This window comes from Equus przewalskii, chromosome 20, assembly GCF_037783145.1.
Source record: "Equus przewalskii isolate Varuska chromosome 20, EquPr2, whole genome shotgun sequence".
In the NCBI taxonomy this organism is placed as follows: Eukaryota; Metazoa; Chordata; class Mammalia; order Perissodactyla; family Equidae; genus Equus; species Equus przewalskii.
Genome location: NC_091850.1, coordinates 36,300,125 through 36,327,298, shown reverse-complemented (window position 1 = coordinate 36,327,298; position 27,174 = coordinate 36,300,125). Strand labels below are relative to the sequence as shown.

The 27,174-nt window shown below is 33.9% G+C and overlaps 1 long non-coding RNA gene across 1 annotated transcript; it reads right to left on the bottom strand.

Annotated features, from left to right (window-relative positions):
• Positions 1-290: 290 nt before the first annotated feature.
• On the bottom strand, positions 291-27,174 carry LOC139077970 (uncharacterized). The gene is made up of 2 exons (XR_011530644.1): positions 27,107-27,174; positions 291-692 (listed from the first exon to the last, which is right to left on the bottom strand). It is a non-coding gene; the product is annotated as an uncharacterized lncRNA (long non-coding RNA).

Below are 27,174 nucleotides of genomic sequence, written 5' to 3'. Positions count from 1 at the left end.
GTCACTGATGGTCAAAAAGATTCCATGCTAACCCTGAACTGCCCTTATGTATATGTGAGAAAGAGAGAAAATTTGATATTTTTGAGTCCGCTGTTATTTTGGGTTTGCTGTTACCCTCAGCCTGACCTAATTACCACTAACATATTCTCCATACTAGGAATTAAGCACATATTTATCACTCAATCCCTGTTGAATTAAGTAATGTTCTCGAGCTTAGGAGAAATAAAGTAAAAGTATAGTATAATTGTTGTAAGTGGGGTTCCCCAAAATCAAACCTTAGATGAAGATTCTTGTGCAAGTGATTTATTAAGAATTTGCTACCAGAAAAAAAATTCATAAGGGAGCGGGAGAAGCAGGTCAAGACAGGAAGAAACCCAGAATGTACGCGATTTTAGGCGAAGTTCCAGCTCCAGCATGATCATGCAGCAGAGCACTGCCGTATAAATTATGGTTCAGAATTTGGTCAAAGTCCGGGCAAGAAAGCTGGGCTTTCCTACCCCGGCAGCAGTCAGTCATTGGGGAAAGGGTATGTGGACTAAACTCCCAGGTACTCCTGGACCTCTGTTCTTGTTGGCAAATGACTGCAGTAGTCCAAGCGTCAGTTGTGGAAAAAGAGTCCAGGCGCCAGACTTTATAAGTAGGTACAGGAAAGCTTGAAAGATGGTTGCTCAGAAGTACTGGAGAGATCTGTGCTACAGATAACATAGAGAAACATAGTCCACAAATCATCTCATTAAATGAAATTGTCATTTTTTTGGTTTGACTATTATCTAATTAATAAAATAAAATAAATCCATTCACAGAGAACAATACAAGTGCAAAAGCAGCACTTAAGTAAAATTAAAATATATATATATCAATTTCTCCTATTTTGAAGAGTTACATTTGGCATTATACCTCAATAAAATAGGCAAATGCTCTCGTGGATTGGTTTTAAGAATGACAAGATAAACATTTAAGTTGTAAGCCATTATTAGTTCCGCCACTTTGACTTAGTTTTGCCATTCGCCATTCCAACATCAAGCATTTCTTTCAGAAAAGTTGAAAGCAGCTATACAAATGGAAATATTTTTTGGAAAAATGTAAGCTATTAATTGAATTTATTGGCTTAGCAACATAAATATATCCCTTTAACTAATGAATTTCCCAAAACGTACCAAGAAAATGGGCAAATACGTTAAGAGTGGCGAGCGATCTTAAAATTGTAGAATGCAGGCAGTTACTTCTAAGTCCTGAAATAAGAGTCCTGGTACATCCAGGCATAAGCATGCATCACTCAGGAAAGTTACAAAAAGAAAAATTGGTCTATAGTGGTAACATGGAGAGAAGAGAAATATATGCAAATTCAAAAGGTTCTATTGTGCCTGAATCCTATACAAATAAATGTATAAAATAAATTTATCTCGGAAGCAATGAAAACACTTTCAGTTCCACTCTGTATTTTTTCTTTCAAGAAGGAAAAATTCTAAAACAAGAACTCTAAGAGCCTATAGTACAAAAATCATCTTTCTAGCATCACAAATTCAATATTTATGAATCCATGTCAAAATTACCTACAAATGCATTGTTTTATTTGAATTTATTGACATTAAAGTTCTAGAAAATACTAGAATATCATACATGTATCAAAAGTATAACAGAGCATAGGATTCAAAATTATTTTCCACTTTTTCTAGAACTACTCCTATAATAGGAAATGCAATATTAGAACAAAAAATTTTCTTCTGAGTTTTGTTTCCACAGGTATTTGGACTCAGATTCTTGAAGAAGTTAACAATTAATAGATCTCCTGGAATGATTCAGCTATTTGTCATCATTTTTAATGATCTTCCTTAAATCAGATGGATGACTATTGATTCAAATCATATTTCTCCATCAAAATCATAAATTCGAATAATTATGTTCACTTTGCTTCAGAGGAACAGCCCCAAAACAGAAGGAATCCACTTAATGCTTTACAAGATATACAAAGAAAACTGAGATAGTTTTAATCTTTATTAACTTTTTAATATTCCAAGTTATCCTTCACTTAGAAGTACCAAAGGAAGTCAATGTAAATGACAAAGGATGGAATTTTGGTGGAAACAGATTTGACTCAAAATACAGGACTATCCACCTGGGGAAAGAGCTTTAGTTCTCTGAGCATCAGTTATCCTGTTTGTAAAAAAGGCAATAACATCTACATCAACTGTTTTTGAAGGTTATATGAGATAATGAATATAATGACCTGTAATAAATGTAGAGTAAGTGGTAGAAGCCTTTAAAAAGTGCATAATAGATTATAATATTTGGACATTTGCCTGCTCTTGCTATTAATTGCTGGCATAGGATTTAAATGTTTTATTCAAACAAGGCAAAAAGCCAACAGTTCTCAAACAAATGGCTTTTTATTTTTTGGGTCTTACATTTGGAGCATTGCCAAATCTTAAAGCTTTGAAACTTTTACTTCTTGATAATTGAGATTTAAAATTTTACAGTAAGGAATGAATTAGTTAGTTGTTGGCAAAAGTAGGTCACCAAGATCACAGAATTATCTTATCTCCCACCACCTTTCCTTACTTCATATCCCGGATGAGATTTCTTTTTTTTGATTGAGGTAACATTGGTTTATAACATTACGTAAATTTCAGATGTACATCATTATATTTTGATTTCTGTGTAGATTCATCGTGTTCACCACCCAAAGACAAAGTACAATCATCACCATACACATGTGCCCTTTTACTCCTTTTGTCCTCCCCCTCCCCCCTTCCCCTGTGGAAACCACCAATGTATTCTCTGTGTCTGTATGTTGTTGTTGTTTTGTCTTCCAAGTGTGAGTGAAATCACACAGTATTTGGCTTTCTTTGTCTGACATATTTTGCTTAGTATAATGCCCTCAAGGTCCATCCATGTTGTTGCAAATGGCAAGATTTCAACTTTTTTATGACTGAGTAGTATTCCAGTGTGTGTGTGTGTGTGTGTGTGTGTGTGTGTGTGTGTGTGTACCACATCTTCATCATCCATTCATCCGTTTGTGGACACTTAGGTTGGTTCCAAGTCTTGGCTATTGTGAATAATGCTGCAATGTACATAAGGGTGCATATATCTTTTCAAATTATTGTTTTCATGTTTTTGGATAAACACCCAGAAGTGGAATAGCTGGATCATATGATAGTTCTGTTCTTAATTTTTTGAGGAATCACCATACCGTTTTCCATTGTGACTGCAGCAATTTGCATTCCCGCCAGCAGTATATGAGGGTTCCCTTTTCTCCACATACTCTCTAACACTTCTTATTTTTTGTCTTTTTAATAATAGCCATTGTGATGACCATGACCGGTGATATCTCATTGAAGTTTTGATTTTCATCTCCCTAGTAATTAGTGATGTTGAACATATGTGCATGTCCCTTTGGCCATCTGTATACCTTCTTCAGAAAATTGTTCAGATCCTCTTCCCGTTTTTTAGTTGGATTGTTTGATTTTGTTGTTGTTGTTGAGTCGTATGCATTCTTTGTATATTTTGGAAATTAACCCCTTTTCGGATATGTGATTTGCAAATATTTTCTCCCATTTGGTGGGTTTTCTTTTCATTTTGTTGATGGTTTCCTTTGCCGTGCAGAAACTTTTTAGTCTGAAGTAGTCCCATTTGTTTATTTTTTTCCTTTTGTTTGCTTTGCCCGTGTAGACATGGTATTCAAAAAGATCTTACTAAGACTGATGTCAAAGAATGTACTGCCTATATTTTCTTCTAGGCGTTTTATTGTTTCAGGTCTTACATTCAAATCTTTAATCCATTTTGAGTTCATTTTTATGTATGGTGTAAGATAATGGTCTACTTTCATTCTTTGGCATGTGGCTGTCCAGTTTTCCCAACACCGTGTATTGAAGAGGCTTTACTTTCTCCGTTGTATGTTCTTGGCTCCTTTGTCGAAAATTAGCTGTCCATAGATGTATGGGTTTATTTCTGGGCTATCAATTCTGTTCCATTGATCTGTGTGTCTGTTTTCTGCTAGTACTATGCTGTTTTGATTACTCTCCCTTTGTAGTATGTTTTGAAACCACGGAGTATGATACTTCCAGCTTTGTTTTTTTTCTCAGGAGTGCTTTGACTGTTTGGAGTCTTCTGTTGTTCCATACAAGTTTTAGGATTCTTTGTTCTGTTTCTGTGAAAAATGTCATTGGGACTTTGATAGGGATTGCATTGAATCTGTAGATTGCTTTAGGAAGTATGGACACTTTAGCTATGTTAAATTTTGATTCAATTTAAGGTTAAAATACAAAATATCAACATTTGAAATAAACACATCTTTAATTTATTTTGTATTCTATTAACTTCTGTTCTTTTATTAAAAAGTTTATGGTTGAATTCTCAAATGAAAAGTAAAATTATTAAAACTGGGAACAAAGTAGTTTTGGGATAGTTGCTCCACATTTTCATAGAGCTTATTTGTCATTCCTATTAAACCATATTCTAGGAGAGAAAAATTAGGAGGGGAAGAAAAGGAAAGTATCCATTAGAAATTCAAAGTGTCTATACTGTCTTTTTGTTGAAAAAGGCACATGTTTAACACCCACTTTACAAGAGGACTCACGTTTATGAAAGTGGTTTATAACAAGCATTCTGATTTAGGAATATGCGTTTCTAAGTGGCACAAATTCAGTTTTCTGTTACAAGTTCTTTTTCTTATTTTTTATTTAGTGGTGTTTCATTTATTCTAAGAACATTGCAGAAACTACACATTTTTGTTCATTCAGTAAAGTCTTCTTTGAAGTTACATTTTCTTGAATAAAACTCTGCAGTTATATCTCATGAGGTATATTTGAAGGAAGATTGTCATTACCAGATGGGATGTTTGTGCCCTATGAAATGCAGAATAAATATGCATCATCCAAATATGGGTGCATGATTTATCTGTTCACTATGTGATTATTCGTTATTTCAAATGCCTTCAACCCTGCACCCAGTGGAGAGCTTTATATCACGTAATATATGTAACATCAGGAGATAGGCTATATAGAGAGAATGAAATTTTTTTGTTTTTTTAATCAATATTATTTGTCACTCATTTTATCAAGGTACAATTTAATTCCTCTTGTATTTACATACTCCCAAAGATGAATTCATCGAACTACATGCAAATATTTTCAAATTATCTTATTTAAAATTTATTTAATAATTTACATCTCTAGCTGCTGTTTCATGGTATGCTTTTCCAATTCATAACACCTTTTTTTTTGCTCAGTCATTCTCTGTAAACAGACCTTATTTCTCCTGCTAAACATCATGATTTGCCATATTTGACCTGCCACATTACCTCAGGAAGTTATTTCTGTTTCAAATATATTCTTTCTTTTCCACAAATGCACTATTTTTCACTTGAGTGAGAATATTCTGAGTTAACACAAGTGACTTGCTGATTCTAACTTTTCTATAAAGCTAAGTAAATCTTTTGTTGTAAGTGTACTTGGGGCTTCTCTTGTCTGATGACTTGGTCGTTGTAGCTCTGTGAGCCTATAGATGGTTCTGAATGGGATGTCACAGAAATGTGGTTTATTACCATGAAAACAGTGACTTTTCTTTGAGGACACTGGGGACTGGTTTAATGATATCACAGTCCTCACAAACCCATTCATGTGTGTCACATATCGCTGATACAATAGCATTAGTTCAGGGACATTTACCTCTAGTTAACTGTGATTTTGACAAGTTCTAGATTTTCAAGTAAAACAAAGGGCAAACAATGTGCCTGTTTCCAGAGGCCTGAAACCAAACAGTGGATAATTTTTTAAACACTCTAGACTTCTCCAACCTGTAGTGAATGTGGGATTTATGAGAGCAGGCTGACTATACAGAGAGATTTTAAAGCAGTCCCTCTCCATTTCTGTTGACTAACATCTCCTGCACTTCAAATTTGTGCCTAGTGCCACAGCAAAGTGAAGAATCAGCTTTCCTTCGCAGAATTTGTAACATAGACAAAATAAGCAATAGGGGGGGAATAGGAATAGCAATAGGGAAATAGACAAAAAGAGCAATTACAATACAATGAAAATAAAGGACTTTGAATGGAGAAGGACAGTGTAATAAGCCCAGTAAATGTTAGGATTCCTAATCCAGATTTAGCAGAGTAGGGTATTTAAAAAAAAATTCACCCTGATATCTGGGATATATACATAGACGATACACATCTATTTCCACTGCATCACATGGGGCTGTTCTAGCCATCGCCTTTGAATGGGCCATGGGGAAAGCTGAACGCTATTTCTCTCATTAATTTTTCTCTAATGGAGGAGTGAGTTACCACTTAACTATAAAAAATAAATAAGCTGACTTCAGTATATGTTTGCTGGTTGCCCCAAGACTTAGTTATCCCAAAATAGCAAGCCTCTGGCTAGCCACAGCACTTGAACATCCTCTCTGTCATGTTTCTTTGGGTCAAATACAACCTGCCTCAGACTAAGAGGGTTGTCATGACTAAGATGTGCAGTTGAAAAAGATAGCTTGGAAATCGGGAAATCCTGTTGGAGTCACCCGTTAACTGGAAAAGAGAGTGACCAGCTGTCCATAGCCATTATGATGTGACCATGAATCTGTTTACATATTAATATGAATAAACAGGCCAGTAAAAGGAAAGTGTATGGACATTGAATACATTGTCAGACAGCCAAAACAATATTCTGTGGGAAGATAAGGGGGCAGGGGAAGTGGAGAAAAATCTTGAGAGACAACGGAGTGAAAAGAGGGCACTCAACCCCTAAAATGGAATGTCAAAAAGGGGGAAATAAAGAATCAACATTTGGGGAAGTGGGAAACTGCTGAAAACGAGCTTGATCTAGTCCTTTTCGAAACCATCACATGCTTTGCTTTTGAGGTAAAATGCAGGAGAGGTGAAGCGAAAAGAATAAATCAGAAATTATAGTTTTATATTTATCTAAACTCACATTCATCATTTGATTTGAAGAATGACAAAAATGGCTTTAATATATTATTTGCAGTAAATGAAAAAGAATGTCTCCCAGTAAGAATCTTCAGGTGTATTGCAACATTCCAGAGTAGCCCAAATGATAAGATTACTTAAGGTCTCCTGTGAGGCATTAGTCTGAATCATGAATGGCAAAAGCTATCACCTTACCTCAAAATAGAAAAGCCCCAAAAGACAAATAAATACATTCATTTAAAATCCAGATGCTTCTTTGTCATTGAAATGTTTGTACTCAGATTTACAATGTGAATTATTCTGCATATATTTCTAGAAGTCTTAAATTAATAAAACAAAACAACAAATATATATATATATTTGACACAGAATATTCTACCACAGCTTATGAATTTTCTCTAAAGAATTGATCTGAAAATAGCTGCCTATATTGTTTCCACTTAGCACATTTTTGCCAATTGCTTTTTTCCCCCCCACAACAAAGAGAGATCATCGCAATTCGTGGCAGATGCTCAGCTGAAATATGGATGCTTGGGAACGATAAGGGGCATGCTGACCCTTCTCTTTGCGTTACTCCAGGATTAAGATGGGTCACTTGAATTTTGTCAGGTTGGCTGACTGACTATGAAGCAGCTTCACAGAGTACAATGTGTCTTGGTTTTAGCTGTTGTAGATGACGGATGTAAAATGGATATTAAAAATTCTACATTTAAACACGTTCTCAAAGACACTTCCAGTTATAGTTGCCATATATAACCTTTTGTATAACCTTTTGACTCAGTTTCATCATATGTAAAAACGAGGCTAGTGATAATGGTTTTGTAGTGATTAAATGAGATATAGCATATAAAGGCCTTAGAAAAAGAATATGTTAAGCAGTCAATATACTTTAGCTGCTATTTGTATCATTATGATATATTTCTCCTTGATTACTTTAAACATGTGGCTTTTGTTTATAGTAATTCCTTATTTGTACTCAGTGGGTAACGTGAATAGATTTTATTTCTTCAAAATTTTAAATACATTTAAATTAAGATCTTTTGGGATTGCTCTGTACTCTCTCATATATTGTGTTTGAATTCACGCCTTCTTGGGAGTGACTACAATGTTTTTTTACGATTTTCAACTTTCTCACTTTGTGTTTGTGTATGTGTTCCTTTGCTGTGAATTTATCTTTCCTCGATAACATCTTTCCCAGGAATCACTCCAGCACATCCCATGGTAGTGGAGGTTTATATTTAGTCTGCATATGTATGTATGGGTGTTAATTTGTCCTGACCTTAAAGTATTCTCCTGCCTTCTATCAATTTTTCCATTGTATCAGCATGGTGAGGAATGGCCGATTTATTTTTTGCTGCAAATATGGCTAAGGATGAAAGAGTTACCTTGGTTCGCATTTATGCATAATTCTTCTTTGTTTTGCAACAGGAAGCCCAGAGTGGGCTCTCTGTGGTACTCTGGGGCAGTGGCCCCAGCTCCTGTCTAAAAATGGCTTTCAAACCACACTCCCTTATGTCTGCCTTTGAGGTCCACACAGCATCCATTTTGCAACTTTTATTTCTCTGACATTCAGTGTTACAGATTCCTCTCCCTTCTCATTCTGAGATTTCTCTTTGTTGCCTTTGCATTTGGGGATGTATTATTTTAAAATATATTCCAACTACATTCATAGGTTTTGAGCAGTAAGAAGTGGGTATATGGTAATATGTGCTCAATCTCCTAACTCGACCTTGAAGTTGATAGCTACAATGTTATCATTTTTTAAGAACCAAGCATATCAGGGATTGACGTGGGCTATGAAAAGCCAATTAGAAGCAATATTAGGATAATAATTTAAGGGATTATATGATCTATCTCAAATGTATTGACTGTTGTGAGTGAAGTGTTAGTTTAATGTCAAGAAATGGGCCAAACAGAATATAAAAGAACCAGGCAATGTAATTGGTTTCTAATGTTCTATGGCTAATCAATTTATTATGTGCTGCATCTTGGTAAGAGGGATAATAATAATAATCTTGATAATAAAAACACCTAACACTTACAGAATTCTGATTAAGTGATAAATACCCTTCTGATTGCTTCAGATTTATCTCCTCTAATTCTCACAGTCATCATTTGAAGAATTACTTTTATTACCTCATTCCACTTATGAAGAAACTGAGTATAGAAAACTAAGTAATTTGCCTGATCACACAGTCATATGTTGAGTATCCAGGATTCAAACCAAGGCAACTTGGCTTCAAAATTTATGATTTTATCCTCTATGCTATAATTTATTTTAACATTGAATCATATTGATAATAATTCTGATTTATTGCATATATTGACAGAAGTAAACCAGACTCCTGATTCGGAGACTCAGATGCTATAGCCTCATTTCTCATAGCGTCATTTCATTATCATATGCTTTGTTGAAAACTGAGAATGAAATTCATACTACCTTTAAATTAAGATGATTTTTAAGCTGTATGGATTATTTTCTATATAATCACTATATGAATATTTTAATTTTTATAGGCATTTACGAATACAAATAACATTGCTGTCTTGGAAAAAACCCATTTTCGTTGAACAATAAACCAGATAATAGAAATATTAGCAGGAAGAGGTACTGTTTATCAGAGGCTGTTTGGGGCAATTTTTGCCTTTTCTATAGAGAAATGACATTAAACACACCCAGTTGCCAGATTGCCATTCCGTGGTGAATATTCTGACTGTGAGAGTTTTCAAAGCGTGAGACAAACCAGAGCATCATTTAGAAGGAGGTGGTACTGTCCACCAGAGGAGGTTAGCATCCTTTTTGTCTGCTTGACATAAATCTTTGTGCAACAACACATGAGCCTCTATTCCTGCTGTTTTTTGAAAGCAAGCTTTGTTCCTTTTTTGCTATTTCTAAGACAGATGTGTCACATGAGGTGGTGGGAAGAGAGGGTGAGAACTCAGAAAACGTTCTTGGAGTGAATATTGCTCACCCAGAGACCAACACCACAACTATATTGCATCAGTAACTCAAATATTTTTTACTTTTTAATTAGATTCATAAGTCAAGAAAACGGAGAAAATTACTAAAATCTAGTTTAAAACACCACTCTAATCAATTGTCATTTTAATGAAATTGATTCTTTTTGTATAATTTCAGTAGGGTTTTATATTTTGTCTTAGAAAGCAGTGCATAGTTTTTATTAATTTCCCTAAGTATGTTATCTCTTGATTTTTTAAAAATTGTAAAATGGATCTTTTATCATATATTTCCCCTGAGATACATACATGTGTATACATATATGTTTATAAATTAAATAAAATGAATCTTTCACCTAATACACACACAGAAAAGGAACAGTGTTCTATACATTAACTTTATACACTACTGCTTGACTGTATTCTCTTCTTGTTGATAATAATTTTCATTTGACTCTGAAGATCATTCCATTCTACAGTAATATCAGTGGTGAATAGTTTTATCTGTTCCTTCCCAATTGTTACATTTCCAATTTCTTCCTTTGTCTAACATAAGCTAATATTGCTAATAGGATAATAAATAACAGGCACAAAAATCAGCTCCTATTGTTGTTTTGGTCCTGGCTTTAGTGGATGTGTCGCAGGTGTTTCATTGTTTCGCTACTGTCGGGGTGATGATGGCTTTTGCACTGAAATGTGTGTCACCTCATTAAGACAGTTCCTGTCTATTTCTGAATGTCTTTATCTAGCATATGTGTTGAAGTTTGTCAAACACCTTTCACTGTGAAGAGGATAAATTTTCTCATTAGGCTTATTAAGATGATGACTAATTGTTATGTACTTTCCATCATTGAACTATGTTTGCATTTCTGGGACAAACTGACTTGGTCAGTTTTTAACAGTCTGCTAAATTCTGTTTTCTAATGGTTTTAAGAATTTTGCATTAATATTAATAATCGAGATTGGTATGCAATTACTTGTTTTGGGGGCAATCTTGGTTCGGTTTTAGTTAAAATGTTATATACGATTAAAAATAACTTTAAAGTTTTCCTTCTTTTTCTGTTTTGGAAGTATTAACACAGTAGAAAATTATCAGATCTTTAAATTCTTAGTTGAATTTAATAGTGGAAGTATCTAAAGAAATTTTTCTGGCATTATTAAGGAAGTTAAACCACTCGAAATCTATGCTATCAATGTTACATTTCATGGAAACAGAAAGCTATATCCCGGAAACTTGGTATTTTCTGTTAGTTTTACTTTTTCTTTTAAAATTTCTTCTTTTGCTTCCCCTTGCCTTCGACTGCCTCCTCTTCTTCCTCAACCACCATATCTTCTTTTCCCTCTTTATACTTTTACATAATTTTTACACAATTTTCGTAGACAATATTTGGCTATATTGTGTTAAAGAAAAGCAACGAAGCATTTATTACTGTTTGTATTGAGACAGAATTATTTTGTTTTGATTCAAAGTTCAAACAGAGGTATACTTGTTTCCTGGGGTAGCATGCACTTTCAACACTTGAAATGAAAACTACAGACTCCTTAATGGATGTTGATCCTGAGTTGGAGGCCATTTATTTAGAGATCATGTTTTAATAGATGAAATATAAGCCTCTTTAGAACAGTTGCCAATCTCAATTAATGACGTTGATCAATGAAACAAATTTCCCTGAGATTTGTTAGGAAGTTGAAACTATGGCAATTTGAAAACCAGATTGTCATTTATTTATCAATAGACAAAATATTCCATGTATATTTGTATTTAAAAATAGGTCACATAAAGGGGGCCAGCCCCATGGCACAGTGGTTAAGTTTGGCACACTCCACTTAAGCGGCCTGGGTTCTCAGGTTCAGATCCTAGGCATAGACCTACACCACTTGTCAGCCATCCTGTGGCAGTGACCCACATACAAAATAGAGGAAGACTGGAACAGATGTTAGCTCAGAGCTAATCTTCCTCAAGCAAAGAAAGAGGAGGATTGGCAAAGGATGTTAGCTCAGGACCCATCTTCCTCAGCAAAAAAAAAGTCACTTAAATTGAGTTTCTCAAATCATTTTTGAGAAATGGTTAAATGAAACTATTTAAATAAAAATGATTAAGTGAAAAATGTTTAGTTATCTAAAATTTATCACAAAGCTCATAACTGTTTTCTGCTTCACACTTTGATGGATTTGCAAGCATGCCTACCTGCTCATATACACATATGTCTTGATACTAATGTTAATTGAAATCATCCTGTGCTAATATTGAGTTCTGCTATATCTCTGCCCTAAAAAACTCGACTGAAAAGTATTTGCACTTTAGTACTATAAAGTGTATTACTGAAATTGTGTTTTGACACAATGAAAATGAGAAGTAATATGCTTTAATTGAAATAAATAAAATTATTCAATTTAATATGCCAATTATTCATCCATGCCAAGTAAAGGGTAAATGGCCTCATACCATGTTCTAGGAACAGAAGTTTTATGATATTCCAAATAGCAAAAGACAGTAATAGAATATGCTCCATACACAGAATAGACATTGAAATAAAAATGAACTGAAAGTACCATCTCCACAAAGTCAACAGATTTACTGCACTGATTCTCTATTTGCTCATACCCACTTGTGATATTATATTGACGTAAGAGTCTTGAGGAAGATTTCATTTGTTGGCACTACTTATATGACTTGTGAAAGAAAACCAATTCTAAGTGACTTAAGCAAAACTGGAAGCTTAGAGGTCATGAATCTAAACGTTCCAGAGATGACTTTGATGGGAAGCATTCTGGATTCTGAGCATTGTCAATGTCATCAAGACATTGTATGTTATATCCTTTAGTTCTGTTTTCAGTACTGGAGTAAGCTAAGTCCGTATTGTAGAAAAGATTGCCACCAGCAGCTCCAGATAAAGACAAATACCAAGATGTCAATATTTCTTTTCAAAGTCTCCAGTCTCACTCTAAATTGGCCATGTTGATTTACCAGGCAATGCCCAAACTAAGATCTGTTCCCAGAGAAAAAGTATACATTTAATGGGCTGACCTAGATATAAGTTAATTGCTGAAATAAAGTGACAGAATCAGACCAACTTGAATCAACTGAATTAGGATTGGAAAAGTTTCACCAAAATAAAGACGTTGCAGAAAGAATGGATGGCAGGAACAGCCAAAATAATATGCTCTTTACAATATTCAATGAGGAAACGTTCATAGAACAATATTTTTTCTTTGGTACAACATTCTAGATCTTAAATACATTGCCTCTTCAAAGCATAGCTAATAATTGGTTATATTAACTGATTGTTAAATGGAAATATTTATTATTCCACAGTGGTAATGTTGATTAATGGGATAGTTCCTCATCCTCAAAATCGAAAAGAAGCAAGTCAACAGCAAGCAAATATAGAAAATACAAATGCATATGTTTTCTATTAAACTGAGATTGGAGAACTGAACCACGCAGAAAACACGATTCATCATATTAAAATAATATATTTAAATCAATTTTATAGGATTTCAATTTTGTTTTATGTAATTTATAAATTTGTTTGAATGAAAATCATATGAGTTAGAATTTTAAGAGCAAGTTATGTTAGTGGATATGTAATTTAAGTTCTTTAAAAAATTCATGCCAACATTGGTGCATAAGAATTTCATTTTCTATTTAAAGAGTATCCTAATATTGTTAAAGTTTGAGATATATTATGGGGTGCATTTCACAAATGTGCATAAATTCATCCTACCCTTCTATGTACACCCTTTGAAACATGACTTATTTTCTTACTTTCAAGAAATAAGATCTCCTTCTACACAACCTAGAAGCTTAGCTGACCTTATGACTTGCTTTAACCAAAGAATGCCACAGGATTGATGTTGTAGGATATCTGAGAATAGTCCCTAAGAGATCTTGCCTCTTTGGCTCTCACGCTCTTGTTCCATAACTCCTGAGAGGGCTATGAAGAGAAACTCTGTGCAGTCTCTGTGAGGATGAGAGACCACATGCAGAGAGAGGCTTGGTAAAAAGTGTGTATATGTGTATGTATTTGTGTGTGTGTGTATATATATACATATATATACGACACATATAACTAGTACACACATATACAGTACACACATATATACACACACACACAACTATTATTCAATCATGAGAAAGAAGGAAATCCTGCCATTTCCCACAACATGGATGGATCCTGAGGGCATTATGCTAAGTGAAACGTTAGATAGAGACAGAGAAATATTGTATGATCTCACTTATATGCGGGATCTCAAAAAGCCAAACTCACAGAAGCAGAGAGTAGAATGGTTGTTACCAGGGGCTAGGGTATGGGGGATATGGGGAGATGTTGGTCAAAGAGTACAAACTTCCAGTTAGAAGATGAATAAGTTCTGGAGATACAAAGCATAGCCTCGTGATTATAGTTAACAAGAATATATTCTACACTATGTTCATTGCGGCATTATACACAATAGCCAAGACATGGAAGCAACCTAGGTGCCCATCAAGGGAAGAGTGGACAAAGAAGATGTGGTATTTATACACGATGGAATACTACTCAGCCATAAGAAATAATGAAATCCGGCCATTTGTGACAACAGGGATGGACCTTGAAGGTATTATGCTAAGTGAAATAAGTCAGAGGGAGAAAGTCAAATACCATATGATCTCACTTATAAGTAGAAGATAAAAACGACAAAAAAAACCCCGCATAGTATTGGAGATTGCACTGATGGTTACCATTGGGGAAGGGGGTAGGGGGGAGGGCAAAAGGAGTGATTAGGCTCACATGTGAGGGGATGCACTATAATTAATGTTCGGGTGGTGAACATGATGTAATGTACACAGAATTCGAAATATGTACATCTGAAAAAAATAAAAATTAAAAAAAAAGAATATATTATATACTTGAAAGTTAAGAAAGGAAATCTTAAATGTTCTTACTGCAAAAAAGGAAAGGTAATTATATGATGTGATAGAAGTGTTAACTAACTCAATGTGCTAACCATTTCACAATGTATAATTGTACCAGTTCAACATGCTGTACACCTTAAAAGTGCATAGTGTTATGTGTCAATTATATGTGAATAAAGCTGGAAAAAAAGAATCACCCCCAAACACTAGACACATGAATGAGACAATCTTACATGACACACCACAGGATGAAGGCAACTTCATGAATATATCAGGACAACAAGCAGAAGAACCTCTGAGTTAAGCACATAGCAGCCAAAATATCTGACCCATAGGATTGTGAGTAAATTAAATACCTGTTTTCAATTTTGGGGTGGTGAAATACACAGTAATAGATAATTCACGTACTCTGTTTTAGAAGTGAGATTTTTGTCAAAATTACTCTTTTTAAATACTTATTTTGCAATTAACATATAAACAAATAATGAAAGGTGTAAAGAATTTTAGATACAAAGTTTCCTAAAGTGTAGAGTTAAACATGAAGTTTTATAAAGCTATTTGTCAATTGTTATGATTCGCAAACAACTACATATTTATTTGGTATATTAGTTTAAATCGATACTCTATTTTTGTACCTTATCTTTACTAGTTTAATATACTGTAATAAAGTATGTAAATAAAGAACTTTTGCTTTCATCCCTCATTCTTTCATTCATACATAATTGTCAGTGTATTTTCAAGGATAAAGTGGAGTACAGATTTATTGAGTAATGACTTACAGAGCCCAAAATAAAACACTGGAGAAAAAAGAATGACAGTTTTGAATAGTAGGAAATAAGTGCACACATTAATTCTCCAGCCTGATGAACTTGATTAGCACGTAGTTCCCTTTCAGCAGGTTTGAAAGGAGAGCTTATTGATGCAGTGGAGAAGCTAGAAGCAAATATCTAACATCCATTTGGCTTTAAAAACGAATTTGTGATTAAAAACTATTATCTAACTAATGAAAGTGATGGTTTCTAAGTTCTCACTAAATGAAACTATTTTTAAAAAGTGTGGCCAGCGCCAAGAATGTCGGAATGGAGTAGAAAAACTGGCTGATAATGCAGGGAGTATTCGGTATATTGGGAATCAATATATTTTTGTAATGTTCCCATGAACATATTAAAAAACTCATATTTTTTCCATAATATAATCAAATACTTGTATATTTCAAACAATATTTCTCAAACCATGGGTCAGGGAAATCATTAAGATGTCACACCCAGATGTTATAAAATAGGTAAAATGGAATGGAACAGAATAGAGTGTACTGTATCTTATAAGCCATGCATATTCTAATCAAATTCTTGCTCCACATTTACTGTATATGCCTACGATTTTGTGTGTGTACATATGCTTATATATTGAATTTTAATATAAAATGTCTTTCTTATTGTGGATTACAATCAAAAGTTGAAAATACACTGATTTAGGCACGTTTTCTCATGCTCTTGAAACCAGCACAAAAATAATTTTTATATTTTTGTACCTAGAAAGTCATAATGGACTCCACATACAAATGCTTTTACAATATAATCCAATCATTGTTAAATTTGAAAAATCTCCTAAAAGTGATTGAACCAGAGAAAAGTAAATAGCCATAAGTTTACAACATTGAAATTTCAACCTATTAAAATATCTAGGATATTGCTAAAGCCTATATCAGAAAAAATAAATAGCATAAACTATTTCACTGTCATAAAACAAACAAAAATCAATAAATGAGGTATTTAACTCAGGTTTTTAAAAAAATCAAAAATGGCAACTCAAGGAAAATGTATAAAGTTTGTTAATAAAGCTAAAAATAGATCTTTTAAGTGCAAAAAAATGGAAGAATTGATACATCTGTATCCCCCATGTAATTCATAGTCCATCCCTTTTATTTGTAGGAAAAGTGTTAATTATTTGGAAGAGATTCAAAATGTTATGTTTATAAAACAAATAGTCAAGCCAGATATGACAGTCTTTTGGCTGTTATCTTAGTGCATCATTTTCTATTGTACTTTAAGAGCTTCCGTGATGAAACATTTCAATTAAAACATCTTTGAAAGCACTTCGTTTTCAGATGAGGAATAAAACCTTTTAGTACATATAAATAACTTGTACATAGAGCCTTACAGGTTACACAAAGCACTTACCCATATTATCATTTTTATTCCTCAATATAAATTCTGGCAGATTGGTAATATATTCATTTTAAAATAAGATAAATACTCAGAGAGATTAACTTTTCATAAGATCATAGAGCTATGAAACTTCAAGGCTCAGAACTCAAGTACCAGGCTTCTAAATCTTACCTGAAAATACGGCAACAACAGGACATAAACTCGTTACTGCATTAACAAAAATAGGAATCTTGGTTTTTTTATATACTTAATATCTTTGAAAGCATTTGAAAATAGATGGAAAGCAAATGAATTTGAGCTAAGGGGAAAAAGAATTAAAATTAAGATTGCATTCTGACCAGATAGCCAACTAAAAAAAAGAATGTGTGTAATATTTAAATAACAAGATTAGCTTTAGTTTTCACTTAAGTAATGAGTTATTAGTATCATTAAAAGAACTTCTAAATCTCTTTAAAAATTTAATTCAGACAACAAAAATTCAAAAATCCAATTGCTATCATAGTTGAAATTGTAATAGTGTTACAGGCTCTTAACATCAGCCCCGATATCAGTTCCCCCACATTGAACCCAGCGTATATGAGGTTAAAACTAAAACCCACCACCTCCTTTCCTGCTTCTCTAGCTCCACTCACATGTAAACACCTGTTTCTTTAAACTTGGACTCTTTGAGCTTTACAACTAAATGGGAGTTACAAATTGTGAAAAGCCCAGGTGGCCTGGAGTTGGAGGCACACTAAAGTTTAGCTAATCACGTGTCCTTGAAGTTTGCCAGGAAAGCCGCTGTCTCAAGGATATCAAGGAGCGGAGGCTTCCCAGACCTCAACTCCTCGACTCCTGGTGCTTGAACCCGCCTCAAGCAGGAAGACGAGACAAGAGACAAAGGCAAAGGACGCCCACCTGCCATCCTCCTATCTCACCCTCCCCCCGCCCCCCCACCGCCTTGCTGCAAGCAGCCTCTCAAGGCCAAACGCAGGCTGGTGGAAAACCACCGACCTGCACAAGCTACTTGCACCCCCTCCCCTACCCAAAACCCCAAATAAAAATCCCCACCATTCCTCATCGGGGAGCTAGCAATTTTTGAGGCATGAGCCCTTGCTTTGCCCCCTGTGCCTGGCATAGTAAAAACCCTTCCTCTTCCACTCAAGACTCTGTTCTTGTTATTTGGATTGGCATCGGGTTCAGAGACCGAACTTTCGGTTACAATAGGAGAAATAATTGATTAACTTACTGGTGATCCATTTTTAAAATTGACGATATGAAAAATATTGTATCCACATACTGAGTAAAATAAACTCAATGTGACATGATAACATTTAAGTAACCAAACCTGGAATTATTTAGAAGTCAAGTGTCAAATTTTTCTGAACATCTTGGGATGTTTTCACTTACTCGTATTTGAAGAGGAATTGATGAGAATAGTATTTTACCTGTATACAGATATGTTGCTAACTCTAGAAAATACTTTAGTTTAAGTCTATTTTAGGGTTAGCCCGTAAATGAAATGGTGGATAAATGTCTTATTTAAATTCATTTTTACTAGCTTAAAGACACAAAGCCCAATTTTCTATCTTACTTGAAGGTTAATTTCTTATAATTATCAGAAAAGTAAAAGAATTTTATTACTGGTATTTTCATTGTTAATTACCAAATAGTTTTATTTTATCTTTTATTATTTTACAATGATGTTATGCAATTTTAATTGTATTCTTGATGTCTTGATAAAATATAAATAATTGTCTGTTGAGAAAATTAACAAAAATATTAAATATTTTCTCATGTAAATGAATATGCTTTAATTTTTTCCTTTACAAAAGGAAATTTCCTTTTGTAAATTAGTTTGTTTTTACCTAAAATAGATCAGTAGTTTCCTGCCTTTCTAAAATGTAGAAGTCATGTTATTAGTTCTTACCAGGAAACTCAGAATTGAATATTGGTATGGATTGTGAGAGATTTAATTTTCTATGTTTGATTCATTAAATATATATATTTTCCAATTTAGATCAGATTAATATTTGCCATATGATGGTAATATAAATTTGGTCAAAATTAAATTTATTTAACATCCTGTTTAACTTTTGGATGTTATCTTAAGAGAAAGTATAATTTCTATAAAGTAATACCTCCCCCCCATTATAACCTTAAAAGACAGAAAATCTAAACTTTCAAACTGAAAGGATATGATGGGACTGCTATGGATTTATAACCAGCTCCCAGATCCAAGGAGCACTTTGAGTAAGTAGGTCTAGGTTTCCACTGTTGAACAATAAAACAACCCTATTGTTTAAGTTTCCTCTCTAAGTTAGTTTCTTAAAAGCTGGAAAACACTGAAAAAAGCTTTAAGCATTTGAAATGTATATACTAACAGAGGTAATTCCGTGATCATCTCAAATAACAACCTATGACAATATGGCAGAGACATTCTCCCACCACAGATCAGGTTCTCAGTTGTCAGTTAGAATCCACTCTCTTGTATAAGAAGACAAGTAAGTATAAAATATTCACCCAAGAAATATCAAAACTCAAAATATTTTAAGAAAAAGAAACAAATTCGAATGTAACAAGAAATCTAAATCTTGTGTCTCCCAATGTTTTCTTTCAGATAAAGATTTATTCCATATTGAAAAGTAATATTGTAAACCTTGTGAAATCTATTCCATTTTATAAAAAAATCACATAAAATGTATTACTTTTCCTTGAATAAGTATTGTTTAGAACACACATGCATAATCAATGTTGCTTGCCTCAGTCTTTTCAAGAATCGGTTATATTCTATATTCTACAGCTCTTATTTTCAGAGAAACAACACACATACATATATATAATAATTACAGTCATATATTTCTAATTTACTTTTCTTAAAGATTTTATTTTTTTTTTCCTTTTTCTCCCCAAAGCCCCCCCCGGTACATAGTTGTATATTCTTCGTTGTGGGTCCTTCTAGTTGTGGTATGTGGGACGCCACCTCAGCGTGGTTTGATGAGCAGTGTCATGTCCGCGCCCAGGATTCGAACCAACGAAACACTGGGCCGCCTGCAGCGGAGCGCGCGAACTTAACCACTCGGCCACGGGGCCAGCCCCTCTAATTTACTTTTCTTAATTAACCAAAAAGCTTCATTGTTCACCAAACGTCTTGAAGAGTCTCAATAATCTAGGAATAGCTATGCAATCACGCTGTATACAGATTGTTCTATAGCAAGTCTGGATTAATTTAATACTGAATTTTAAATTACTGTGAAATATATGCTTGATAGGAATAAATAAAATTTTGCTTGAGTTAATAGAATTGCATAGTAGTGGAAATTATTGCTTCTTGTGATTAGAATATTTCTTAGGTTTTAGTATTTGAATAAAACTTGCAGCTAATTTACTTTATTTATTGAAAGAATCCTTTTATCCTCCCTGAACAATGTACAGTAGTAATAGTGTTCATATGTCAACTACACTATAGAACTTCAAAAGCTGTAGTGACAATCAAGTTGTTATGAAAACCCAAATAATCAAATATTAAGCAACTAAACTACTCACTGACTTCTTTTGCATAAAATAATCTTCAAATAGCAAACTCAAATAGGTTTAATACCTTACAGTTCAATTATTAAACAACAAAAAATTAATCAAATGTGTTTGTTCAAGCTGCTGATTTAATCATAAATTTTTCTTAATACTTGATCAACTGGATAGCTTGACAGAGCAGAAGCAATCGTCTCTGACGACTCTTTGTTCTTTTTTTTTAATTTCACTAATCATGTTTATTATTATAAATGGATATTCTGAGTTTCTTGTTGCTGAGCTCTTACAAAAGTTAGCAGGTGAGATGTGCCAGGGCAGGAAAGTCCTGTAAACAAACAAATAATGCTCTTGAACCCAGCATCTAAAGGAGAAAGAAATCAGCATCCTACATCTCTCTTGTGTGTGTACTAAACCTAATAGAGGGCGAAATCTGTTTCTTTAGATAATTTTTAGTGAACTGATTACCATTATCAAGTTTATCTTCGTGAATCTTTTATTCCTGTTCTCTTTATACCTTCCATTTGTCAGCACAGTGTCTCAGTCACATAGTACTCCACAGCAAAGGGAATTGGAAAATGGAATTGAAATTATGAGTACCTTAAAGTGATGCAAAGCTACTCATTTTATCCATTCCTTAAGTGATTCAAAGATAAGTAAGCTACATTTTAAAAGCCACAATTATTTACAGTTTACTCTTACAAATGTAATATAGAGAAAAAAGTGAACATTAACTAAAACATAAATCGTATTTTATTTATACTGATTCTTGAAAAACCTTGAAGCAAATTTGTAGCAAGTTCCCTGAAGCTATCTTTCTTACAGGACATTTTGTCATTACTAATTTTAATAGTAAGAGTATCTCTTTTGGAGCATTGACTCATAAACCTATTGACAGGAGACAGAGAGGAGCCAATGCCAACAGAGATTGTGGCTGGGTGAGTACTTTAGAATGGAAAGACGTGGGTTAGCAGCTACAAGGTATAAAGAACAGAACAGCAAAGTGCTAACAATTAGCAACATGTATGAAAGCAATTTTGCTGCTTAATAATACTAAGTTGGATTTCTCTCTTTTTTCTAACAATGAAAATACTTGTAAGTCTTTATTAAATTTCTCCTCATCAATACCAGTTTCCATGACGTGGCTCATCCCATAGCAGTCATTTCAGAACATGTGTCGAAAGTAAATGAGGAATGGGAAGGGAAAAGAAAAAAGCTTTTAAAAACTTGTGTTTATTTTGTGCCTACTAATTAGTGTGCCAGATATTATTCTAAATATCTTTCAGATATTTTTTCATTTAATTTTCAGGAAAACCTTATAAGTTTCGTATTAGGATTATTCTTACATAAGCTGTTGAGGTAAACGTGGATAGAGAGGTTAAACACCTCTCTCCCTCCGGATTACAGAGATTGGGAGGAGGAGAGCCAAAGTTCACATGTAACAGGTATTCAATGATGCAGTACTAACACTTAAAGGACATTAGAAATTCAGGTGGGAATTGGAAATATGTCAATTGTTGGGGCCCAGGGCAGGCCAACCCGAAATATCCCACAATAGCCTAGTGATTATTTTGAGTTAAAGTTACTTGAGAAGCAAAAGGGGCTTTCTGACCCATCTTTCTCTGTTCCCCCTGAAGGCAGGAAATAAATCTGCCACGTGAATGATGTTCTCCCCTCTTCCTTATCACCAGAGCTAAGGGATTCAGGACTGAGAAACCTGCATAAACCTTGCTCATTTACTACCTTAAGCCCAAATTCTGCTTAAATTCCTAACTACGTCCCTCAAATCTAAGTTTCTTTTTCCTAGCATTCCTCATAATTTTTTTTTTTTATTTCTTCGTGTAAAAGATGGTTACACTGCCTGCTTTTTTCACTCTCTGAGCATTATTTCTCTATGATCTCCAATACTGGATCCATTAAATTGGGTTTCTCTCCTGTGAATCTAGTCTTCTCTCAATTTTATTACTAGTCCAGCCGTAAGAACACAGGAAGGATAAAAAAGGGATTTTCCTCCGCCTCGACACAATCTTTTCTCTATCCTTGATAGACAAATCTAAAAAGACATTTTGTCAACACATTTAAGAATTCTATTACACATACTCACACAACTGAAAACACAAACCTTTTCTTCTTCATACTAGACTAGGATGTCGTAATTTATAATTTGCTTTCATATTCCACAAACAAGTTATCAAATCACAGCTACTAGATGCTAGAGAATATTTACCGCCCTAAAAGAAGATTAATTACTTTGATTCTAACTATAGTATAAAATAATGTAATTGAGACCCTTTAGTAATATTTGCCTACAGAAGGATTTCAAAAATGCTCTAATACATTAATATTAAAAGTATTAAAATGTAGGGAGGCATGTCTGTTTTCTCAGGAGAAAAGACCCTCTCTATTTCAAGAAAAAGTCATAAAATAATAAAATATAGTACATGAGGTTCATAGCACATTTTAAAACACACTAGTAAATAATAAAAATTGCACTTGAGATATTTTGTTTTAACCTAGACTTGCACTTCATGTGAAGTACATTGCTGAGCTGAAAAATGAGCATTCCACACACTAGGAATGGATTTCCAAACATCGAAAATTCATTTGAGTTTTAATAAAGCTAAAAATAAATGACACATATTTTATTTATTCATGAAGCTTGTGAAATTGTGATACACTAAGTTGTTACATATACAGAAATATGAAGTTTAGATTGTTTTTCATCATCACAACAAATACCATTTATAATTCATGAAATGTATGGTCATATCAAATTATTTCCAAAACTATCTGTCCTTTATGGACTCTATATTAAAGCCCAAAGGGCTTTGAAAATAAACTATTTTAATAATAGAGGTTTTGTAATAAATTAAATCCATTCAAATGTTTATTCAACATAAATTATTTTGTTGATTTACCACTGTTATCGGTGTGCTGGTAAACTGCACACTACCGCACAAAAAAATAAACAAAATGTTCTGATTTGTAATGTTTGACAGTTTACATGGTTTAAATAATCCCGTCAAGGTGGATTTCAAGTATTACCATGACATGACTGAAAGAGGACTTGTGAAACAATGCACAGAGTCACCTGGCTCTTACCCCTATTTGGGTCATCTCAAGCATGCCACTGATGATGGGCATGCATTTATATGAGACACAGAAGGGGAAATGAAAAGCATCATGGCCTCTACCTTCACAGAGACTTGAAGTTTCCATTCTTCTGAACAAGGCATTTTCGGTACTGCCTAAAATTTATATTGATCAATAATGCTTACATAAATTATCATGATGATTTAATTGGAGATTATTCCCATCTAATTGTTTGCACACATACAAATCTTCTCTATGTAGTCCTTATTTCAAGACATGAATACCTTCACATCATCTATTTAATTATCTTTTGTTAATTGAAATATATTTGACATATAACATTGCATAAATTTAAGCTATAGAACATTAATGTGTTACATTTATACATTGTAATATAATTGCTAGGTATTGATAATTAACACCTCCATCACATTACAAAAATATTGTTTTTTTAGTGGTTTGAGTAATTAAGTTATAGTCTCTTAGAAAGTTTGTTGATTATAATATACTGTCTATTTTCACTGTACTGTGTATTAGATCTTTAGGGATTATTTACTACTTGATCTTTTTACCCTTAAATGACATCTATCCTATCCTCCCACCTCCCATCTCCTGGTAACCACTATTTCAGTCGGTTTTTTGAGTTTGGCTTCTTTAGATTCCGCATATAAGTAATATCATACAGTACATGTCTTTCTCTGTCTGACTTCTGACTTATCTCACTTAGCATAATGTGCTCACGGTCCATTCATATTTTCGCAAATGGCAGGACGTTCACCTTCCTTGCGGCTAAATAATGTTCCATTGTATATATGTACCACATCTTCTTCATCCCTTTATCTGTTGATGGGCACTTAGGTTGTTTCCATATCTTGACTGTTTTGGATAATGATGCAGTAAACAACGGCAGTACATATATTTCTTCAAAATCCTGTTTTCCTTTGGGTATATACCCAGCAGTGGAATTGTTGGATTATAGATCTATTTGTGATTTTTTGAGAGTCTCCATATTGTTTTCCATAGCAGTTGAACCAATTTGCATTAACGATATTGGGGAAACTGAATAAACATGCAGAACAATGTAATTGGAGCTCTATCTTACAACACTTAAAAGTTAACTCTAAATGGATCAAAGACTTAAACATAAAACCTGATAGTATAAAACTCCTAGGAGAAAACATAGGGGAAAATCTCCTCAACACTGGTCTTGGCAATGATCTTTTGAATATGACACCAAAAACACAAACAACAAAAGCAAAAATCAACAAATGAGACTATATGATCAAACTTAAGATTCTGCGCAGAAAAAGAAACGACAAAATGAAAAGGTAACCAACAGAATGGGAGAAAACCTTTGCAAGCCATATATTGGACAAGGTGTTAATATCCAAAATACTTAATTAATTATCTTTGAAATGGGAGATTGTCTAGGTATCCTAGGCATTTACAAAAGGGAGAAATGACCAGATACAATTGGAACGATACTATTGGGCAGAGAGAAAATAATTATATTGTCATCCTGTTTACTGAAGTCAACTGAGTTTTTATTCACTTCCTTATATTGATTTTTGAAGTAATTTGGTTGTGAGGCTAGTCTGAATAATTTTCAGGCTTGTAGATATTTATATTGATAATAGTATCAACAGAAATAACAATGATCTAGCAGTGAGTGAACAGCATTAACAAATTCAGGAGTACATAATGAAATTTTGGCATTCAAAAAGTCATTTTCTTTTATTATTGATCTTTGAAAATGGTAGCCATAAAAGACACATTTTGAATCCAAAAAGGATTCTTGTTATTTTTTCGTTAACAAAACAGTCTAAGCATTTGATAAGTTTTCCTATGAATAATTGAACAGTAAAGATAGTGGATTAACTAAAAACTAAGCAAAAATGCCAACTTTTTATATTTTTATCTCTGTTCCTCATTTTCATGTGCAGAATAATAAGTTAAGTGGTTACTGGGGGACTAACCGTACACGGTTGAAGGAGCAGCTTACCATGATCCGTCACCAGTGGTTAGCATTACACCTGAGTTTGGAAAATTCTTCATAAAGAGAATATTTTTAGGAATTTCAAGCTCTATTTTGTTTGTTTGATTCTTTGTTTACAAGAAAAGAAAGCTACATGACTCAGGTGGCTGGATAGAAAAATCTGTTAGAAGACTGTTGTTTCAGAATGAATTTTACATCGGTTCATTAAGGCCCATCTTGGCTCATTTCCATAATTCAGCTTGATTTGTGTGCTCAACACCAGCCACTTGAAACAGAGAGCCAGAGTTCTATTTAGTGGATGTTGTGGCAGAAAGAAGAGACAACACATATCTAACCTCAATCTCCAGCCCTTCTACTAGAAGTCCTAGGATAAGCTATTCAATGAGCAGTGCTTATTTTAGCTCACCTGATGCATTATTAAAGAGTTACTACATGTCAAATTTTTTGCTCGTGCTGGGGATCCAGCAATGAAAAAGGAGAAAAGAAAACTTCCTTCAATGAGACACAGAAGTAATAAACAAATAAATATAAAATAGATCAGGTAGTAACATGTTAAAAAAGAAAGCAAGATGCGTGAACAGAGTATATAAGAATGGCTCTTTTATGTTGGAAGGTCTAAAAAAAAGACATGGATAAAACAAAGGAGTCAGCTCCATAGATATGTTGAGATGGATGTTCCAGAGAAAACAGCAAGTGTAATGGCTTTGTGTGGTTAGTTTACATGGTGTGTACAAGAAGTAGAACGAATCTGAGTGTGAAAAAGTAGCCGAAGGTGAGGATGGAGAAGTTACCAGTAGCCAGATTGGTTTCAGTCGTATTCAAAGTGGGACAGCTAAAGAATTATTGGAGGTTTGGCTAGGAGAATGTCAAAGTAAGATTTATGTTGAAAAGAAATAAGTCTACATGCTGAATAAGAACAGAATGGGGGAGGAGAAGAAAGTGGATAGTGAGAAACAAGAAACTATTCAACTGGTCAGGTCAAGAGAGGGTGGTAGTGATACAAGTTATGAATATAATTTGAAAGCAGAGCCATCATGACTTGCATATGTTTTGGAATATGAGAAAATAGAGGGCCATGGTTTTGCCAAGTTTTTCTGGCCTGGGTATCCATGTGAGTAATGGTGCATTTTACTGAACTGGAGAGCCCAGAGTGAGGTGTGTTTCACTGGTAGGGTGAATTACCAGCTGAGGTTTCTTAGGTAGGGATGGACTGAACAAGAATAGGGTTTTAATGGCCTTTTAGTTGTAATATGACTGAGCAAGATGTTCTGAAAATGCCTGGGCAAAGATAATCAAGGCAGCCTCTGGCTAGGCACTACGTAGTATAAATCACAGTAGCTTTATACAATATTCAGAACATGAATATGCATGGCACACCCCCCAACCACGCCCCCACACAGATATTAAATTGTCCTCTCTCTGGACCTGCTGTGAAGGGTCTTTGGTTACTTACCCCTAACATTCATGTGAAGGAATGGAGGACTTAACCACTATAGCTATTTGTGATTTAACTCTTTTAAAGAGACAAATCACAATAAATGCCAATAATCAAAATAATTTATGGTTACCTGTAATTGACCAGTGTAGTGCTCTCTCTGATTCTCTCCATAGTCTTTTAGAATCCATAGATGTTCTT